The following is a 19,985-nucleotide window of genomic DNA, read 5'->3' as shown; positions in this document are numbered from 1 at the left end:
CTAAGGCACATATGTCAGAGTCAAGGCCCGCGGGCCATATCCGGCCCGCGAGAAGGTTTTTTACGGCCCTTGGGATGATCTTGATTTATTATTAGAACCGGCCCGCAGACCGCAGATCTTTTTTTTTTTTTTTTTTTTTTTTTTTTTTTTTTTTTTTAGACCGCAGATCTTTTACACGCACCAAGCGGATGCCGGTCCAAGGTTCCGAAAGGGGGCGAGCGGCCCGCCGGGACGCGGCCGCCGGCCGAAGGGCTGCAGCCCGGCCGTCAGTCGCGGAGCCCGCCGTGCCACGCGCGCCAAGGGGGCGGGCCGAAACCCGGCCCCGAGGCCCTGAGACTTCTGCTTTGTTTCCCCAAACCGCGCGTCACCGCCGGGCCCGCACCACCGTCGGGCTGCAGCCCGAGCGTCGGTGGCGGAACCCGTCATGTGCCGCGCGCGCCAAGCGGAGCGGGGGGGTCAAGCGGGCCGAAACCCGCAGGCCACCCCCTCACCACGAGGCCCTGAGACTTCTGCGTTTGACCCCTACGCGCGGCCCGTCGGGACGCGCCCGCCGTCAAGCCACGAGGGCCAGCCGTCGGGTCGCGGAGCCCGCCGTGCCACGCGCGCCAAGGGGCGGGCCGAAACCAGCGGGGGGTTTCGGGCACCCAACTCGCCTCCCTCCCACGGAGGGAGGAGGGGGGTTTAATGTGAACATTACTGTGCAATCACATATTTAGAGTTTTTACTCAATTCAAGTTTAAAAGTTAAAGTTTAATATTTGTTTTCACTGCATGTTACTTCTCCTTAAACAAAGTGTTGTTTTTGATTTATAGATTTTTGCACTTTATTTTATTGTATTTCAATTTAATTATATTTTAAAAATATTTCAGTTGAGTGGATGATAGAAAATTGCTATTATTGTTTTTTTCTTTGAAGTAAATTTAGCCCACTTTTGCTAAAATAGAAAATATAGGCTACTGATGGTGCCTTGAATACCGGTTTCTTTCATTTAATGTTCATGTTATGGGGATTTTTATATAAAGGAAATTTGTCTTTTGTGTCTGTTGAAAATTAAAGATTACTGACAGAGCCATAAGAAAATATTGCTTTATTTATCTGATCATATTGGAATATATTTGTTAGGTTTTCAGTAGGTTCAATTAGGTTCACTAGACTATATGCGTCATTTAAAAATTTTTCAATGAACATTCGAACAGTCCGGCCCTCGGCTTGTAGCTAAATTTTTTATTTGGCCCTCCGTCCATTTGACTTTGACACCCCTGGTCTAAGGAGACTGAGGTGTTCGATACCTGCTCATTCAGCCAAGACACCGTGAAGCTTGTCTGTCAGTCCTAGCTCCGCAGCCCGGTCTCTTCATCCACAGCTCCTCCAGTCTCTCCAAACGGACTCTGGTGTGGCAGAGACCCAGCAGCTGGTCTCCATGGCCAAAAGGCTCCCGGGAGGCAGATCCAGAAGTCCACAAAAAAGCACTGCAGAAGTCACGAAAGTGCCACCCATTTGTCACACAGTCCCAAAGGGTCCCCAACCAAAAGGCAAAAAAATATACATATTTATAATAACACATGAACACAAAAGGATGACACAAGAGCACAGAGCTCCTGCCAACAGCAGCCACGACAGCAGCGCCATCTTGGGAAAAAAAAAAAAGGCTTAGATTCAGCTGCCCGGCCATGGAAACCCATTCCATGAAACTCTCTGCGTACTGCACGTGGGCTAATTGGAAGGTCACATGAAGTTTGGAGCTCTGTAGCAACTGACTGTGCAGAAAATCTTTGCACTATGCTGACCTCTCTGTCATTTTACCTGGCCTACCACTTGGTGGCTGAGTTGCTGTTGTTCCCAAACTCTTCACTTTTCTTATAACAAAGGTGACTTTGGAATATTTAGGAGCGAGGAAATTTCACGACTGGATTTGTTGCACAGGTGGCATCCTGTGACAGTTCCACGCTGGAAATCACTGAGAGTGGCCCATTCTTTCACAAATGTTTGTAGAAACAGTCTCCATGCCTAAGTGCTTGATTTGATACACCGGGCCAAGTGATTAGGACACCTGATTCTCATCATTTGGATGGGTGGCCAAATACTTTTGGCAATATAGTGTACATACATACATATATATGTACATATGTTTTATTTATTTAGATTGTAAATCGAGTCATTTTTTGAGAATCGATTACAAATCAATAGGTAGGTATATATATATATATATATATATATATATATATATATATATATATATATATATATATATATATATATATATATATATATATATATATATATATATACATTGATCAGATTACTCACATTTGTAAATTGGATTAATCATGATTAATCACAGGTGAGTACCTGCTTGCATAATTACAATTTGCTAAAAAAAAAAAAAAGACCCCAATATTTGTACACAAATGCAATTTTATTGTCAGAATGTCATCCTAGAACGATTTTAAAGGTTTTACTTAAATTCATGTCATTTATTTGCCCAAAACCTAGTAACAGTTTCAGCTGAAGTTCTGTCAGGATGTAGTGACGTATGCATGGACCTGATCACTGACCCTATAGTGAACTAGGGTCAAAGATCACTGACCCTATAGTGAACTAGGGTCAAAGATCACTGACCCTACAGTGAACTAGGGTCAAAGATCACTGACCCTATAGTGAACGAGGGTCAAAGAGCTTGTACGGTCAAAATAAATGGCATGATTCATCTAAGCGTGTTCATGATTATATATTAAAGGTTTGCATACATACATATATACTGTACATATACATGTACATGTATGTATGTATACATAACGTTTTTTTACATTTTTTTATTTCCCACTCGCTGACCATCGTCATATGCTAACTTTAGACGCTATGTCCTTATTAGTCACCCAATGTGTTGTCCACTTAAAGGGTATTTGCACTTTTTTATTTTATTTTTCCTATCGTGCAGACCTAATGAGAGCCAACCAGCATAATAAAACATCACTTACTGTACAATGTCTGCTAGGATGTTCATGTATTCCCATTTAGATGAAGAAACGGTGTCATTTTTGCCAGTTCCAGGTCCTAAATGGCTGACAAAGTGTCCCAACGTATTGGATTATATCCTCAGCCATCTACTTTCCAGGTGAGGCATGACTTATGATCTACAATAAACGTACAGGAAGTAAACATAGGCATGCAGGAAGTGATCAGGTCGCCGCTATAAATAGTGCGCCTGTGTTAGCACTTATAATAACAATATCACTAATGCGTGGTTAATATTCAAGTCACGAAATGTAAATAGTGTATTGTTGGCACTTTTTGAATGGTTATTTATTGTATTTTATGGGCGGAATAGTGGAGCTGCCTTTGACTCCGCTGTAAGACGACTTTTATTAGGTTTATTTCATATTTAGCATGCATCCGTCGCCATGTCTGATGTGAATGATTGATTGTGAATAGAGATGTCCGATAATATCGGCTTGCCAATATTATCGGCCGATAAATGTTTTAAAACGTAATATCGGAAATTATCGGTATCTGTTTTTCTATTATCGGTATCGTATTTTTGTTTTTTTTATTAAATCAACATAAAAAACACAAGATACACTTACAATTAGTGCACCAACCCAAAAAACCTCCCTCCCCCATTTACACTCATTCACACAAAAGGGTTGTTTCTTTCTGTTATTAATATTCTGCTTCCTACATTATATATCAATATATATCAATACAGTCTGCAAGGGATACAGTCCGTAAGCACACATGATTGTGCGTGCTGCTGCTCCATTAATAGTACTAACCTTTAACACTTCATTTTACTCATTTTCATTCATTACTAGTTTCTATGTAACTGTTTTTATATTGTTTTACTTTTTTTTTATTCAAGAAAATGTTTTTAATTTATTTATCTTATTTTATTTTATTAATTTGTAAAAAAAGGACCTTATCTTCACCATACCTGGTTGTCCAAATTAGGCATAATAATGTGTTTATTCCACGACTGTATATATCGGTATCGGTTGATATCGGTATCGGTAATTAAGAGTTGGACAATATCGGATATCGGCAAAAAAGCCATTATCGGACATCCCTAATTGTGAACGATAGACAACGTTCCAAAAAAAGTGCAGTTCCCCTTTTAAGCCAAATTGGCCTCCTAAAATGATTGTCTGGTACACCATCGTCGTGCTTTGGTACATAACTCAGTTTTGAGTTTACTATTCGGTTCATTTTGGGTACAAAAGACAAACTATTAAACTACTTGGCTTTTGTGTAAATAGATTTAAGGTTTTGTAAGACAAAGTATCAAAAAAAACAACTAAGATGTATAGATCAGTGGGGACCGGTACCGGTCCGCACAAGAAATTTAATTTGATTAAATCAACATAAAAAACACAAGATACACTTACAATTAGTGCACCAACCCAAACAACCTCCCTCCCCCATTTACACTCATTCACACAAAAGGGTTGTTTCTTTCTGTTATTAATATTCTGCTTCCTACATTATATATCAATATATATCAATACAGTCTGCAAGGAATACAGTCCGTAAGCACACATGATTGTATTTTTATATGACAAATAAAACTTGTCATATAAAGTAACTTCGGACCGTTGACCGGTCACACACACTAGGTGTGGTGAAATTCGTCCTCTGCATTTGACCCATCCCCTTGATCACCGCCTGGGAGGTGAGGGGAGCAGTGAGCAGCAGCGGTGGCCGCGCCCGGGAAACACTTTTGGTGATTTGTTAATTGTGTTAAATTTGTTATTTTGCACTAAAAACTAATCATGGAACAATTAATTTCCCATAAATGTGTTTTAGTACAAAACACGCGGGCTCCAAATAACATTCTGTTTCAGGGCCCCAATGTAGCCTGGAGCAGGGGTGGGTAGTAAGGCGCTACATTTACAAAAAGTAACTTTTTGTACTTGTAATTGTACTTGGCACAGTACTTTTAATGTAACATACTTTTTACTTTTGAGCATTTTTGAGAGGAAGAACGTTACATTGATTTTCATTTTGAGCATCATTTATTTTTATAACATTTATAATTATATATGTTTTATATATGCATGTTATGTTTTATATATGCATATATACATGTTTATATATTAATATATATATGTATAATTATAATTATTTATTATTTTGATCGTTATTTTTATCACAATCATTTATAATGATCGATTAAGGCAAAGACGTGTTTTTACGTCAGCGAGCCTGCTTCCGGCAGACACTGTCACGTGACTCTGTCATGTGACACTGTTCCGCCAATCCAACGTAGGCAGCAGTGACCGTTGATTCCATTTCACCAATTAAACAAACACCAAGTACAGCTACGGGAAGCTGAAATAGGTCAGTATTTTAAAAAGTATAAAATAGACCTACTTACTTGTCTAATAAGTGTCAGAATGTTCCCAAATAAGACATTTTAAAGACGTCAGCGCATCCCGGCTGTTTGAGACAACTGGTAAGTAGAAACCTCCTAAAACGATCTCTGTGTACGTCTCTGCTCATCCTAATAACCACAAGTGTCATTTAAACACATTAAAACATTTCCAACGACATCAACAAGCAATGGAAAGTCTCTTAAATCCGTAGCTTTAAAGGTCCTGGCGCTAGTTTATTAGCATGTAGCATGATCTTCTTCTACTATATTTACATCTAACATACAAGCTGAAATGAGCACAGTTGCCCCCTAGTGTAGGAGAGACACACTGCGTCTGGCCATCACTCACATGACAGATAAGAGCAAGGAAATTACATCTTCACATGGAGCTGTGAACATTGAAGAAACTCAATTATTGGACAAATCAGACTCATTTAGTGCATGAAAACGTACGGAGTGTAAAAAGTACCATACCATACCAACTTTATTTACGAAGCCCTTTAAAAACAACCACAGTTGAAGAACAAAGGGCTGTACGCCACAAAGCAATAGAGGCAAAGGACAGACTAAAAAATAAAATTGAAAACGGAAGTAAAATACACATTGAAAAACCAAATACAAATTACCCTAAGAACAATTTGTTAGATAAAAAGCAGTTTCAAAAAGTTAAAAACAGTCTCATGCTGGGTTAAAAACCAGTGAATAAAAATGGGTTTTAAGAAGGGTCTTAAAAAGTACCCACAGATTGATTGATTTACTTTTATTAGTAGGTTGCACAGTGAAGTACATATTCCGTACAATTGACCACTAAATGGTAACACCCCAATAAGTTTTTCAACTTGTTTAAGTCGGGGTTCACTTAAATTGATTCATTCAGAAGGGGCCTGTCTCACATTGAGAGGGAGATGGTTCCAGAGTTTGGGAGTTTGCGCTTTGATTTGGGTACCCCCAGGATCAGCTGACCTGAGGGAGCGGGTGGGGGCAAAGAGGTGGAGCAGCTCAGAGAGGTAAGGTGGGGCAAGACCACGTAAGGATTTAAAACGAGTAAAATCATTTTAAAATGGACTGTAAAAGACACAGGCGGTCAAAAGTGACATGTCAAACAAGGCAGCAAAAAAATGTATCAATGATTAGTTTTAAACGAGTAAAAATAACATATATGCTGTCATGTGTGTCAGTAGAAATGTTCACAGGAATTCTTCATCCAACTCGAGAAAACATGTTGAAGTAGATTGTAAAATAATTTGATGTTTTACACACAGTAGTCCAAGAACCATTAAAAAATAACTACTTAACAAATCAGAAGTTACTTTAGTGGTTCTTTCACAGAGTACTTAAGTAATTATGTTGATGATTAGTTTTTACTTCTACTTGAGTCATATTATTTTCAAGTAACGGTGGAAAAGTAATATAAATCAATAGATACAGTGTTGAACAGTGGCCGCTATATGAGGTAATAATTCATAACCCACACATAAAAGAGAAGAGTGTGAACTTCCTTCTGGTTTCTCTTTCCACCAATAACCTTATTATTCCCCTCCCTGGTGTTGCAATAACACCTTGTATTTTAAAGACATGTAATGGGTCGGCCTCTCCGTCTGCTCTGGTGTAGACTTTTGTAAGACATGGAAATGGAGACATTGCCTTATTGTACTGTATTTGGAAACATCACAGATGGAAGCAGTCTGCTTCCTCAGGAGTGATGAGAAGCCCAGAGAGCGAGGCTCCTGTGTGCCACAGATGGATGGAAACCATACTCATGCACACTCTAGCTATGTTGTAGTTAAAACATTTAAAAAAGAAAGGCGATTTCATTACTTCCATAATTTCCTACCATCCGACGGTGAAACTTGCCACAGTTTTTCCTTGCAGTGTTTTCCGTTTGGCCTGTTTTCATGACAATTAAAGGCCTACTGAAATGATTTTTTTTTATTTAAACAGGAATAGCAGATCCATTCTATGTGTCATACTTGATCATTTCGCGATATTGCCATATTTTTGCTGAAAGGATTTAGTAGAGAAAATCGACGATAAAGTTCGCAACTTTTGCTCGCTGATAAAAAAAAAGCCTTGCCTGTACCGGAAGTAGCGTGATGTCACAGGAGCTAGTATTCCTCACAATTCCCCATTGTTTACAATGGAGCGAGAGAGATTCGGACCGAGAAAGGGATGATTACCCCATTAATTTGAGCGAGGATGAAAGATTCGTAGATGAGGAACGTTACAGTGAAGGACTTGAGACACAGTGATGGACGTATCTTTTTTCGCTCTGACCGTAACTTAGGTACAAGCTGGCTCATTGGATTCCACACTCTCCTTTTTTTATTGTGGATCACGGATTTGTATTTTAAACCACCTCGGATACTATATCTTCTTGAAAATGAGAGTCGAGAACGCGAAATGGACATTCAGTGCCTTTTATCTCCACGACAATACATCGGCGAAATGCTTTAGCTACGAGCTAACGTGATAGCATCGTGCTTTAACTGCATATAGAAACAAAAAAATAAACCCCTGACTGGAAGGATGGATAGAAAATCAACAATACTATTAAACCGTGGACATGTAAATACACGGTTAATGCTTTCCAGGCTGGCGAAGGTTAACAATGCTGTGCTAACGACGCCATTGAAGCTAACTTAGCAACGGGACCTCACAGAGCTATGCTAAAAACATTAGCTCTCCACCTACGCCAGCCAGCCCTCATCTACTCATCAACACCCGTGCTCACCTGCGTTCCAGCGATCGGCAGAAGGACGAAGGACTTCACCCGATGCGTTTGGCGGCCCGGAGACGTGGGAAGTCAAGGTGAGGTCGGCGGCTAGCGCGGCTAGCGCGGCTAGCGCTCCAACAAAGTCCTCCTGGTTGTGTTGCTGTAGTCCGCTGCTAATACACCGATCCCACCTACAACTGTCTTCTTTGCAGCCTTCATTGTTCATTAAACAAATTGCAAAAGATGTCCAGAATACTGTGGAATTATGAAATGAAAACAGAGCTTTTTGTATAGGATTCTACGGGTACCATAACTTCCGTTACTCTGACTTCGTCACGCGCATACGTCATCATACCGCGACGTTTCAGCCGGATATTTCCCGGGAAGTTTTAAAAGTCACTTTATAAGTTAACCCGGCCGTATTGGCATGTGTTGCAATGTTAAGATTTCATCATTGATATATAAACTATCAGACTGCGTGGTCGGTAGTAGTAGGTTTCAGTAGGCCTTTCATTGTTCATTAAACAAATTGCAAAAGATGTCCAGAATACTGCGGAATTATGAAATGAAAACAGAGCTTTTTTTTATAGGATTCTACGGGTACCATAACTTCTGTTACTCTGACTTCGTCACGCGCATACGTCATCATACCGCGACGTTTCAGCCGGATATTTCCCGGGAAGTTTTAAATGTCACTTTATAAGTTAACCCGGCCGTATTGGCATGTGTTGCAATGTTAAGATTTCATCATTGATATATAAACTATCAGACTGCGTGGTCGGTAGTAGTGGGTTTCAGTAGGCCTTTAAGCGTGTTATAAGTTGCTAAAAAGCTGGTTTTGGGGTGTCCAAACGTTTAAATCTAATCACGCAGGGGTCATTTTGATATTTGTCATTTCAAATCAACACAAAGCAGCGATTTTTCAGAGCTCCCCTCACAAAAATGTTAAAAAAACGCTTACATTTCTAAATCAACTTTAGATCTATCTGTTGATACCAACTTTATTATTTTTGTATTCATGTTTTATGCCATTTTTGTGAAAGAAAACTCAGTTTTTTATGGCAAAAACAACTTATTCATGCTACATTTCCTCCCCCAAAAATTGCAGAGGGGAATATTTGATGTGAGGTAATTGGAGCCTGAAATAGGTCAATAATTCATAACAATAATTTTTTATAATTTTCAGGCCCCACTCATAAAAGTGTTAAAAATCATTCATACATTTTTTTTTTTTTTTTAACTTTCAACATTTAAATCTCTAGATAAAGTTCAGATATATGCATTGGTCTAGCCATACTAGCCTTTTTTTATTTCAATTTAGTTTTTTAGTTTTTTTTCTGCCTTTTTGTCATGCGAAACGTAAATATGCAATATTTTCCTTCAAAAGTATTTGAAAGTAATATTTGATGTGAAGTAATTAGAGCCTTCAATATGTCAAATATTCATAACAACATTGATTTTGATTCATTATTATTTTTTGAGTTTTATAGAAAAATGTTTGTGTTCTTAAAGTCCACATTGCAACTTGTTCTCATTCCATTTCACAAGTGAGCTCTTTTATTCCACTTTTTGATGTTTTTTTTGTAATAATATTTTAGAACTTGTTGTTAAAAAATTAGCTGCGGGCTAAACTTTGGACACCTCTGTTTGGGTACTATTATTGGTAAACACTTCCAGTGGGTACGCAAAGTATTCAGACCCATTCAAATGGTTCACTCTGTTTCTAAGGCTGCAGCTAACGATTATTTTTCTATCGATTAATCTATAGATTTTTTTTTCGATTAATCGGTTAATCTATAGATTATTTTTTCGATTAATCTATAGATTATTTTTCCTTTTACCGATTATTTTTTTATTTAAAATGAAGATAAAAAAATAAATGTAGGCCTGTTTTTTCAAAAGGCATGGCTTTTATTTACAAAAAAAAAGAAGTATGGCCACTCAGTCAACATTGACCACAACATGACAAAATATTCTGCAACAATGTAAACATTTAAAACTTTTAACATTTAACAACATTAAAAGTAGCTTATTTGCTTTTTAATGTGCAAATATAAAAGTAAACATCCAGTGCAAATCTTAATATTCTGCAATAGTATAAACATTTCAAAAGTAAAAGTATTGCTTATTTTGCTTTAAAATGTGCAAAAATAAAGATAAACATCCAATACAAAAAAGTGCAAAACGAAATATTCTGTAACAACAGTGTAAACATTTCAACAAAAGTGAAAGTGTTGCTTATTTGCTAAAATGTGCAAAAATAAAGATAAACATCCAATACAAAAAAGTGCCAATCTAAATATTCTGGAGCACTGTAAACATTAAGTATTGCTTTTAAAATGTGCAAAATAAACATCCAGTCCAACACAGTACACAATAACCAATTCTACTCATTCCAGTGAGTGTCTAACAGTTGTAATGAAGAAAGGTTAGCATGTCTACATGCTCTGGTTCTTTTCATGTTTACAATATTCACAGCAGCTGAAAATAGGCGCTCAGAAGGGGTCGATGTGGCTGGAACTGAGAGCTAATTACCGGTAGCCTTCACCTCAAGCCAGGACTGCGAGTGAGCTGAGCTCCAGTTTATATTCCTAGAAGGTCAACGGGCTCATAGTGATGTTACTAGTAGTTGACTGGGAGGTGTTTATTATCATTTGGGGAGAGTCCGCTGCCCGATGCTCACCTGCTAAACACCTATCTGCTCCACGCTGAAGCGCTGACTACATGCGCTCTGAATACGCACTGCTGATTGGCTGATAACGCTTTGTATAACGCTTTGTGTGTACCAATCAGATGGTTGTGTGGGTGGGACAATGCTGCGTGCTGAGACAGAGGCAGCCGCAGAAGGAGCAAAGCAGCTTGTTAACACTTTAGCAGCTAAAGTTAGCTTTAGCTTAGAAACTCGTTCGGTACACCCCCGTACCGAACCGAAAGCCCCGTACCGAAACGGTTCAATACAAAACACGTACCGTTACACCCCTAGCAGATACAAATGACACATTCATGTTTTTGTGTAATGATGACAACGTATACTCGCGCGGATGATTGAGTAGTTGATGGTTTTCTTTTCAAATTTATATATCAATGATGAAATCTTAACATTGCAACACATGCCAATACGGCCGGGTTAACTTATAAAGTGACATTTTAAAATTCCCGGGAAATATCCGGCTGAAACATCGCGGTAGGATGACGTATGCGTGTGACAAAGTCCGAGTAACGGAAGTTATGGTACCCCGTAGAATCCTATACAAAAAGCTCTGTTTTCATTTCATAATTCCACAGTATTCTGGACATATTTTGCAATTTTTTTAATGAACAATGAAGGCTGCAAAGAAGACAGTTGTAGGTGGGATCAGTGTATTAGCAGCGGACTACAGCAACACAACCAGGAGGACTTTGTTGGAGCGCTAGCCGCGCTAGCCGCGCTAGCCGCGCTAGCCGCGCTAGCCGCCGACTTCACCTTGACTTCCTACGTCTCCGGGCCGCCAAACGCATCGGGTGAAGTCCTTCGTCCTTCTGCCGATCGCTGGAACGCAGGTGAGCACGGGTGTTGATGAGCAAATAAGGGCTGGCTGGCGTAGGTGGAGAGCTAATGTTTTTAGCATAGCTCTGTGCAGTCCGATTGCTAAGTTAGCTTCAATGGCGTCGTTAGCAGAGCATTGTTAACCTTCGCCAGCCTGGAAAGCATTAACCGTGTATTTACATGTCCACGGTTTAATAGTATTGTTGATTTTCTATCTATACTTCCAGTCAGGGGTTTATTTCTGTTGTTTCTATATGCAGTTAAAGCAAGATGCTATCACGTTAGCTCGTAGCTAAAGCATTTCGCCGATGTATTGTCGTGGAGATAAAAGGCACTGAATGTCCATTTCGCGTTCTCGACTCTCATTTTCAAGAGGATATAGTATCCGAGGTGGTTTAAAATACAAATCTGTGATCTACAATAGAAAAAGGAGAGTGTGGAATCCAATGAGCCAGCTTGTACCTAAGTTACGGTCAGAGCGAAAAAAGATACGTCCATCGCTGCCTCTCAAGTCCTTCACTGTAACGTTCCTCATCAACGAATCTTTCATCCTCGCTCAAATTAATGGGGTAATCATCACTTTCTCGGTCCGAATCTCTCTCGCTCCATTGTAAACAATGGGGAATTGTGAGGAATACTAGCTCCTGTGACATCACGCTACTTCCGGTACAGGCAAGGCTTTTTTTAATCAGCGAGCAAAAGTTGCAAACTTTATCGTCGATTTTCTCTACTAAATCCTTTCAGCAAAAATATGGCAATATCGCGAAAGGATCAAGTATGACACATAGAATGGATCTGCTATTCCCGTTTAAATAAAAAAAAATCATTTCAGTAGGCCTTTAATTGTATTGTATATATTAAGAGGATTTAACCTTGAATCTAGAATTTTGAATCTGATAGAGACTAACAGACTTTTTGAACCATTTAACCATGATGTCTAATACAATTCATTGTTCATCTCAACAGGAAGATATGGACATCCCATCGGTCGTCATCAAAGTGAGAGCAGACATTGTACAGTAAGAGATTGCTTTATTATGTTTGTATTTCCTTTTCAGCACTTAGCAATACTGCTACATGATGTAGTGTTTCACCAAAACTGGATATAGCTTCTAAAACTCCTTGTATTCAGGATCAGAAATATAAGGTTCTGGATTGTCAAAGTAATCGTTATTGGCAGGATTTGCATTGTTGTTGTCGATGAAGGCATCTGCGGTTCTTAGCTCGACGTCATGTGATCACGTGACTGGCTAGCTCATTTTCTCTCAAAATGGCTGGGGAATCTCATATCTTTTTACTCGCAAACTTTGCAAGTCTTTGGGTGTCATGCATCAGATATTTATGGTAATAGCTTCAATAAAGAGGCAACTTGTATTTAAATAATGATAAATGGGTTATACTTGTGTAGCGCTTTTCTACTTTCAAGGTACTCAAAGCGCTTTGACAGTATTTCCACATTCACACACACATTCACACACTGATGGCGGGAGCTGCCATGCAAGGCGCTAATCAGCAGCCATCAGGAGCAAGGGTGAAGTGTCTTGCCCAAGGACACAACGGACGTGACTAGGATGGTAGAAGGTGGGGATTCCACTCTACTGCTACTTTAAGTGAGGTTTATTTGCCACCATGGAGGCTTGCTGACAGAGAAGCGCCTTTGCACTCCAGAGGGACGTTAGCCGCTATTTCTCAGTGTCAGTAGCATTTATGTTCTGAGTGTAGAGAAGAAAAACACATCTTGGAATGTTATCTTTCCAAAGAGCCCAAAGCCCAGCCTCCACTCCAAAGTGTTTGAAGACAACGTCCCATTTAGTTTGGGTACCTTTTTTTTTTTTTAACCCTCCAAAAATCCCCGAATTTGAAGGAGCTGAATATAATCGAGCCCAACTTGGTGCTTGACTTCCTGTCGCCCAAAATGGGAAAAGAGGGAGAAAAAGAACACTTCCTCTGCGTCCACTTGCAATATTCCATATCCCCTCTGTCGCTCTCGTGTTACCACTCCATTATGTTGGCCTTCAAAGGCCAAAGAACACTGAGGATGTACCAAAGTCAGCATGGAGGCAGCGGGGGAGGGGGCCGTCCCGGGAGGGGGTCGCAGAGGAAGAGGTGAGGCCGGAGGAGAGTGGAGGGAAAAAAGCTTTTCAATCAGCCGGAGAGACGACACCATCAGAGGGGGGGGGGGGCGCCCTCTGGCTTCCATCACCCCCAGGGGGGGGCGACAGAGAGGGCCAGACAGGACAGCCACCTCTGTGGGGTGAGACAGGACAGCCACCTCGTCTGTGGAGGACCACGCTTTCATCTCCACACCAGACCAGTGGCCCGCATCTAAAGGCAGTTTGATCCCTGCGGAAACACAACAGTCCTGGTCAAAAGTGTACGTACACTTGTAAAGAACATCATGTCATGGCTGCCTTGACTTTACAATCATTTCTTATTTGTTTGTGATGTAGTGATTGGAGCACATACTTGTTGGTCACAAAAAACATTCATGAAGTTTGCTTCTTTTATGAATTTATTATGGGTCTACTGAAAGTGTGAGCAAATGTGCTGGGTCAAAAGTATACATACAGTATTTTTCGGACTATAAGTCGCAGTTTTTTTCATAGTTTGGCCGGGGGTGCGACTTGTACTCGGGAGCGACTTATGTGTGAAATGATTAACACATTCCTGTAAAATATCAAATAATATTATTTGTCTCATTCCCGTAAGAGACTAGACGTATAAGATTTCATGGGATTTAGCGATTAGGAGTGACAGATTGTTTGGTAAACGTATAGCATGTTCTATATGTTATAGTTATTTGAATGACTCTTACCATAATATGTTACGTTAACATACCAGGCACCTTCTCAGTTGGTTATTTATGCCTCATATAACGTACACTTATTCAGCCTGTTGTTCACTATTCTTTAGACATTTTAAATTGCCTTTCAAATGTCTATTCTTGTTCAGAACGCTGCTGCTAGAGTTCTAACAAAGACCAAAAAATGTGAGCACATTACACCAATTCTTAAATCCTTACATTGGCTCCCTGTACATCAGAGAATTGATTTCAAAATCCTCCTGCTCACATATAAATCACTACATGGTCTAGGGCCCAAGTATATCACTGATATGCTCCCACTATATAAGCCCTCTAGATCACTAAGATCTTCTGAGACCAATCTGTTAGCGGTTCCAAGAGTAAACTCAAATCAAGGCAGAGCATCATTCAGTCACTATGCAACACATAGCTGGAATAAACTTCCTGAAGATGTCAGACTCTCCCCAACTCTCACTACTTTTAAAACTAGACTGAAGACTTTTATGTTCACCTTAGCTTTCAGCTAAATCTTTTAATCTTTTAACGTCTGCACTGTTTTTATTTTTATTGTCTGCATTTTAATTTTGCTTTTATTTTCTTTCATTTCACTTTGTTGTCTGTGAAGCACTTTGAGTCTGCCTTGTGTATGAAAAGCGCTACACAAATAAAGTTGCCTTGCCTTGCCTATTCTTGCTGTTGGCTTTTATCAAATACATTTCCCCCAAAAATGCGACTTATACTCCAGTGCGACTTATATGTTTTTTTCCTTCTTTATTATGCATTTTCGGCCGGTGCGACTTATACTCCGGAGCGACTTATACTCCGAAAAACACGGTACAGCAATGTTAATATTTGCTTACATGTCCCTTGGCAAGTTTACCTGCAATAAGGCGCTTTTGGTAGCCATCCACAAGCTTCTGCTTGAATTTTTGACCACAAAATTGCTGCAGTTCAGCTAAATGTGTTGCTTTTCTGACATGGACTTGTTTCTTCAGCATTGTCCACACCTTTAAGTCAGGACTTTGGGAAGGCCATTCTAAAACCTTCATTCTAGCCTGATTTAGCCATTCCTTTACCACTTTTGAGGTGTGTTTGGGGTCATTGTCCTGTTGGAACACCCAACTGTGCCCAAGACCCAACCTCCGGGCTGATGATTTTAGCTTGGTCTGAAGAATTTGGAGCTAATCCTCCTTTTTCATTGTCCCATTTAAAGCAGCAGTTCCATTGGCAGCAAAACAGGCCCGGAGCATAATACTACCACCACCATGCTTGACGGTAGACATGGTGTTCCTGGGATTAAAGGCCTCATCTTTTCTCCTCCAAACATATTGCTGGGTATTGTGGCCAAACAGCTCCAATTTTGTTTAATCTGACATCACATGGACAAAGATAAGACCTTCTGGAGGAAAGTTCTGTGGTCAGATGACACCACTGTATATGTCTCTGCCATCTGCTCACTGCAGACCACGCTGCAGTGTTTGTGTGTGAATGCACAGACAGATACATGAATGGACCAACAGTATCCACACAATACAGTATGTACAGTACCCACGATGAAATGGTTAAAGTGTGCATCGTGTGCATGGGAACGGATAAATGTTTCCATGACGCATATGTGAGTGTTTAAAGTGGAACTGCACTTTTTTGGGGAATGTTGCCTATCCATCAACATCATTATGAGAGACAAGAACACGACTCGGTTTTTCTATGATTTTAAAGATGATGAAACACACTTGAAAGATGTTAATGTGAGTCACCCTTGTAGCCTTCAAAGTCTTTAAAATAACTTTAAAACACTCCATCAAAGTTGTATATACACACTGCAAGTATATATATATTGAATGTAGTAACAGACACCTTTATAACAATATGTAATATGTTTTATATACACACTACAAGTATATATGTAATGTAGTAACAGACACCTTCATAACAATATGTAATATGTACAATATACACACTGCAAGTATATATATAATGTAGTAACAGACACCTTCATAACAATATGTAATATGTACAATATACACACTGCAAGTATATATATATTGAATGTAGTAACAGACACCTTTATAACAATATTTAATATGTTTTATATACACACTACAAGTATATATGTAATGTAGTAACAGACACCTTCATAACAATATGTAATATGTACAATATACACACTGCAAGTATATATATAATGTAGTAACAGACACCTTCATAACAATATGTAATATGTACAATATACACACTGCAAGTATATATATATATATAATGTAGTAACAGACACCTTCATAACAATATGTAATATGTACAATATACACACTGCAAGTATATATATAATGTAGTAACAGACACCTTCATAACAATATATAATATGTACAATATACACACTGCAAGTATATATATAATGTAGTAACAGACACCTTCATAACAATATGTAATATGTACAATATACACACTGCAAGTATATATATAATGTAGTAACAGACACCTTCATAACAATATGTAATATGTACAATATACACACTGCAAGTATATATATATATAATGTAGTAACAGACACCTTCATAACAATATGTAATATGTACAATATACACACTGCAAGTATATATATATATAATGTAGTAACAGACACCTTCATAACAATATGTAATATGTACAATATACACACTGCAAGTATATATATAATGTAGTAACAGACACCTTCATAACAATATGTAATATGTACAATATACACACTGCAAGTATATATATAATGTAGTAACAGACACCTTCATAACAATATATAATATGTACAATATACACACTGCAAGTATATATATAATGTAGTAACAGACACCTTCATAACAATATGTAATATGTACAATATACACACTGCAAGTATATATATATATATATATATATATATATATATATATATATATATATATATATATATATATATATATATATATATATAATGTAATAACAGACACCTTCATAACAATATGTAATATGTACAATATACACACTGCAAGTATATATATATATATATATATATATATATATATATAATGTAGTAACAGACACCTTCATAACAATATGTAATATGTACAATATACACACTGCAAGTATATATATAATGTAGTAACAGACACCTTCATAACAATATGTAATATGTACAATATACACACTGCAAGTATATATATATAATGTAGTAACAGACACCTTCATAACAATATGTAATATGTACAATATACACACTGCAAGTATATATATATATATAATGTAGTAACAGACACCTTCATAACTATATGTAATATGTACAATATACACACTGCAAGTATATATATAATGTAGTAACAGACACCTTCATAACAATATGTAATATGTACAATATACACACTGCAAGTATATATATAATGTAGTAACAGACACCTTCATAACAATATGTAATATGTACAATATACACACTGCAAGTATATATATATATATATATATATATAGATAATGTAGTAACAGACACCTTCATAACAATATGTAATATGTACAATATACACACTGCAAGTATATATATAATGTAGTAACAGACACCTTCATAACAATATGTATTATGTACAATATACACACTGCAAGTATATATATAATGTAGTAACAGACACCTTCATAACAATATGTAATATGTACAATATACACACTGCAAGTATGTATATATAATGTAGTAACAGACACCTTCATAACAATATGTAATATGTACAATATACACACTGCAGGTATATATATAATGTAGTAACAGACACCTTCATAACAATATGTAATATGTACAATATACACACTGCAAGTATATATATAATGTAATAACAGACACCTTCATAACAATATGTAATATGTACAATATACACACTGCAAGTATATATATAATGTAGTAACAGACACCTTCTTAACAATGTAACAATGTAATATGTACAATATACACACTGCAAGTATATATATATAATGTAGTAACAGACACCTTCATAACAATATGTAATATGTACAATATACACACTGCAAGTATATATATATATATAAAGTAGTAACAGACACCTTCATAACAATATGTAATATGTACAATATACACACTGCAAGTATATATATATATATATATATATATATAAAGTAGTAACAGACACCTTCATAACAATATGTAATATGTACAATATACACACTGCAAGTATATATATATATATATATAAAGTAGTAACAGACACCTTCATAACAATATGTAATATGTACAATATACACACTGCAAGTATATATATATATAATGTAGTAACAGACACCTTCATAACAATATGTAATATGTACAATATACACACTGCAAGTATATATATATAATGTAGTAACAGACACCTTCATAACAATATGTAATATGTACAATATACACACTACAAGTATATATATATAATGTAGTAACAGACACCTTCAAAACAATATGTAATATGTTCAATATTTACTGTATTTTGGTCATTTTAATCATTTCCGGAACTGACTTATTTCGCAATTTCTGTTTCCATAGCAACGCACGTCTGACTTCTGGCAACATGTGTTCCTACTTATGGAATCGAACACGAGTGTGTTTTATAATCATGGCAGACTTGGTAACAGACAACTATTTTTAGACAAATGATGATTCACAACCTTATATTTTTGAAGCTGAGTATACTGCTGCTTCTAGAAGCCAGCCTGAAGGAAGAGTGAGATGAAAGAAGAGGAGGATGAAAGCATTTTTGAGGCTATAAATATGGAAATTGGAGACAAGCTATTTCAACATAAATGCAGTGCTTATCCAAAATCAACAGGAAGCGTCCCTGGCCAGCTGGACCAGACTAACAAGTGTCCATGGAGTGAGTCACTTTAATATTGATCATGATACACATCATGTGTGTTATTACAACTACACTACATACTGTGTACAAACAACACATGAAATAATACTTTACAGATACTGTAATATGATTGTTCATGTTTCTCACTCAGTACAGATTGATGTTCTATCCCAGTGTTGTGTGTTACAAACTCTTAACGTGTTTTGTGTTGTTGTAGAAGCTAGCTTATCTCTTGCCGTAGTTAGCTTTTACAGCTAATACCGTAGCACGCTGATGTGTGCTAGAAAAAGAGTTTCTCAGTGCTCACTCCTACAATAACAATGTTGTACAGTTTGGTTATTATACAGGTTACACAACTAAGTATTGTTGTGTTGTTGACGGTTTTTGAATGCATTTTAAAGTGATTTAGAGGTAGAATTGCTAGCCACCAAGAACAAGACAATTTTTACATGTTAGAAAGCGAAAAAACCCAAAACCTTTGTCTTTTTGTCTCTCATGATTGTGAACGATGGGCAAATGTCCCAAAAAAAGTTATGTTATTCATCACGTGAATGGACAAACATTATGAATGTATTTGAATGGCCACAATTCTTTAATGGACAGACTGCATCATGTATGTATTTGATGATGTGTTGTCATTTGAATCGACACATTTTTGATTCATTACATTTATACAAATGCGTAATGTGGACGGTATATGTGAAAGAACAGACGACTGGTCACTTTGTGTGAGTATGTGA

General features: G+C 37.6%; 1 long non-coding RNA gene across 1 annotated transcript in view; it reads left to right on the top strand.

The window, feature by feature from the left end:
- Positions 1-5,255: 5,255 nt before the first annotated feature.
- The window catches only part of LOC133658818 (uncharacterized), a 63,837-nt gene continuing 49,107 nt past the window's right edge, over positions 5,256-19,985 (top strand). The window contains exons 1-2 of the long non-coding RNA XR_009827535.1: positions 5,256-5,449; positions 12,574-12,626. This is a non-coding gene — a long non-coding RNA (uncharacterized LOC133658818). The remainder of the gene's footprint in view (positions 5,450-12,573; positions 12,627-19,985) is intronic.

This window comes from Entelurus aequoreus, linkage group LG10 (assembly GCF_033978785.1).
Source record: "Entelurus aequoreus isolate RoL-2023_Sb linkage group LG10, RoL_Eaeq_v1.1, whole genome shotgun sequence".
Classification (NCBI taxonomy): Eukaryota; Metazoa; Chordata; class Actinopteri; order Syngnathiformes; family Syngnathidae; genus Entelurus; species Entelurus aequoreus.
This window is presented reverse-complemented; position numbering and strand designations above follow the sequence as displayed.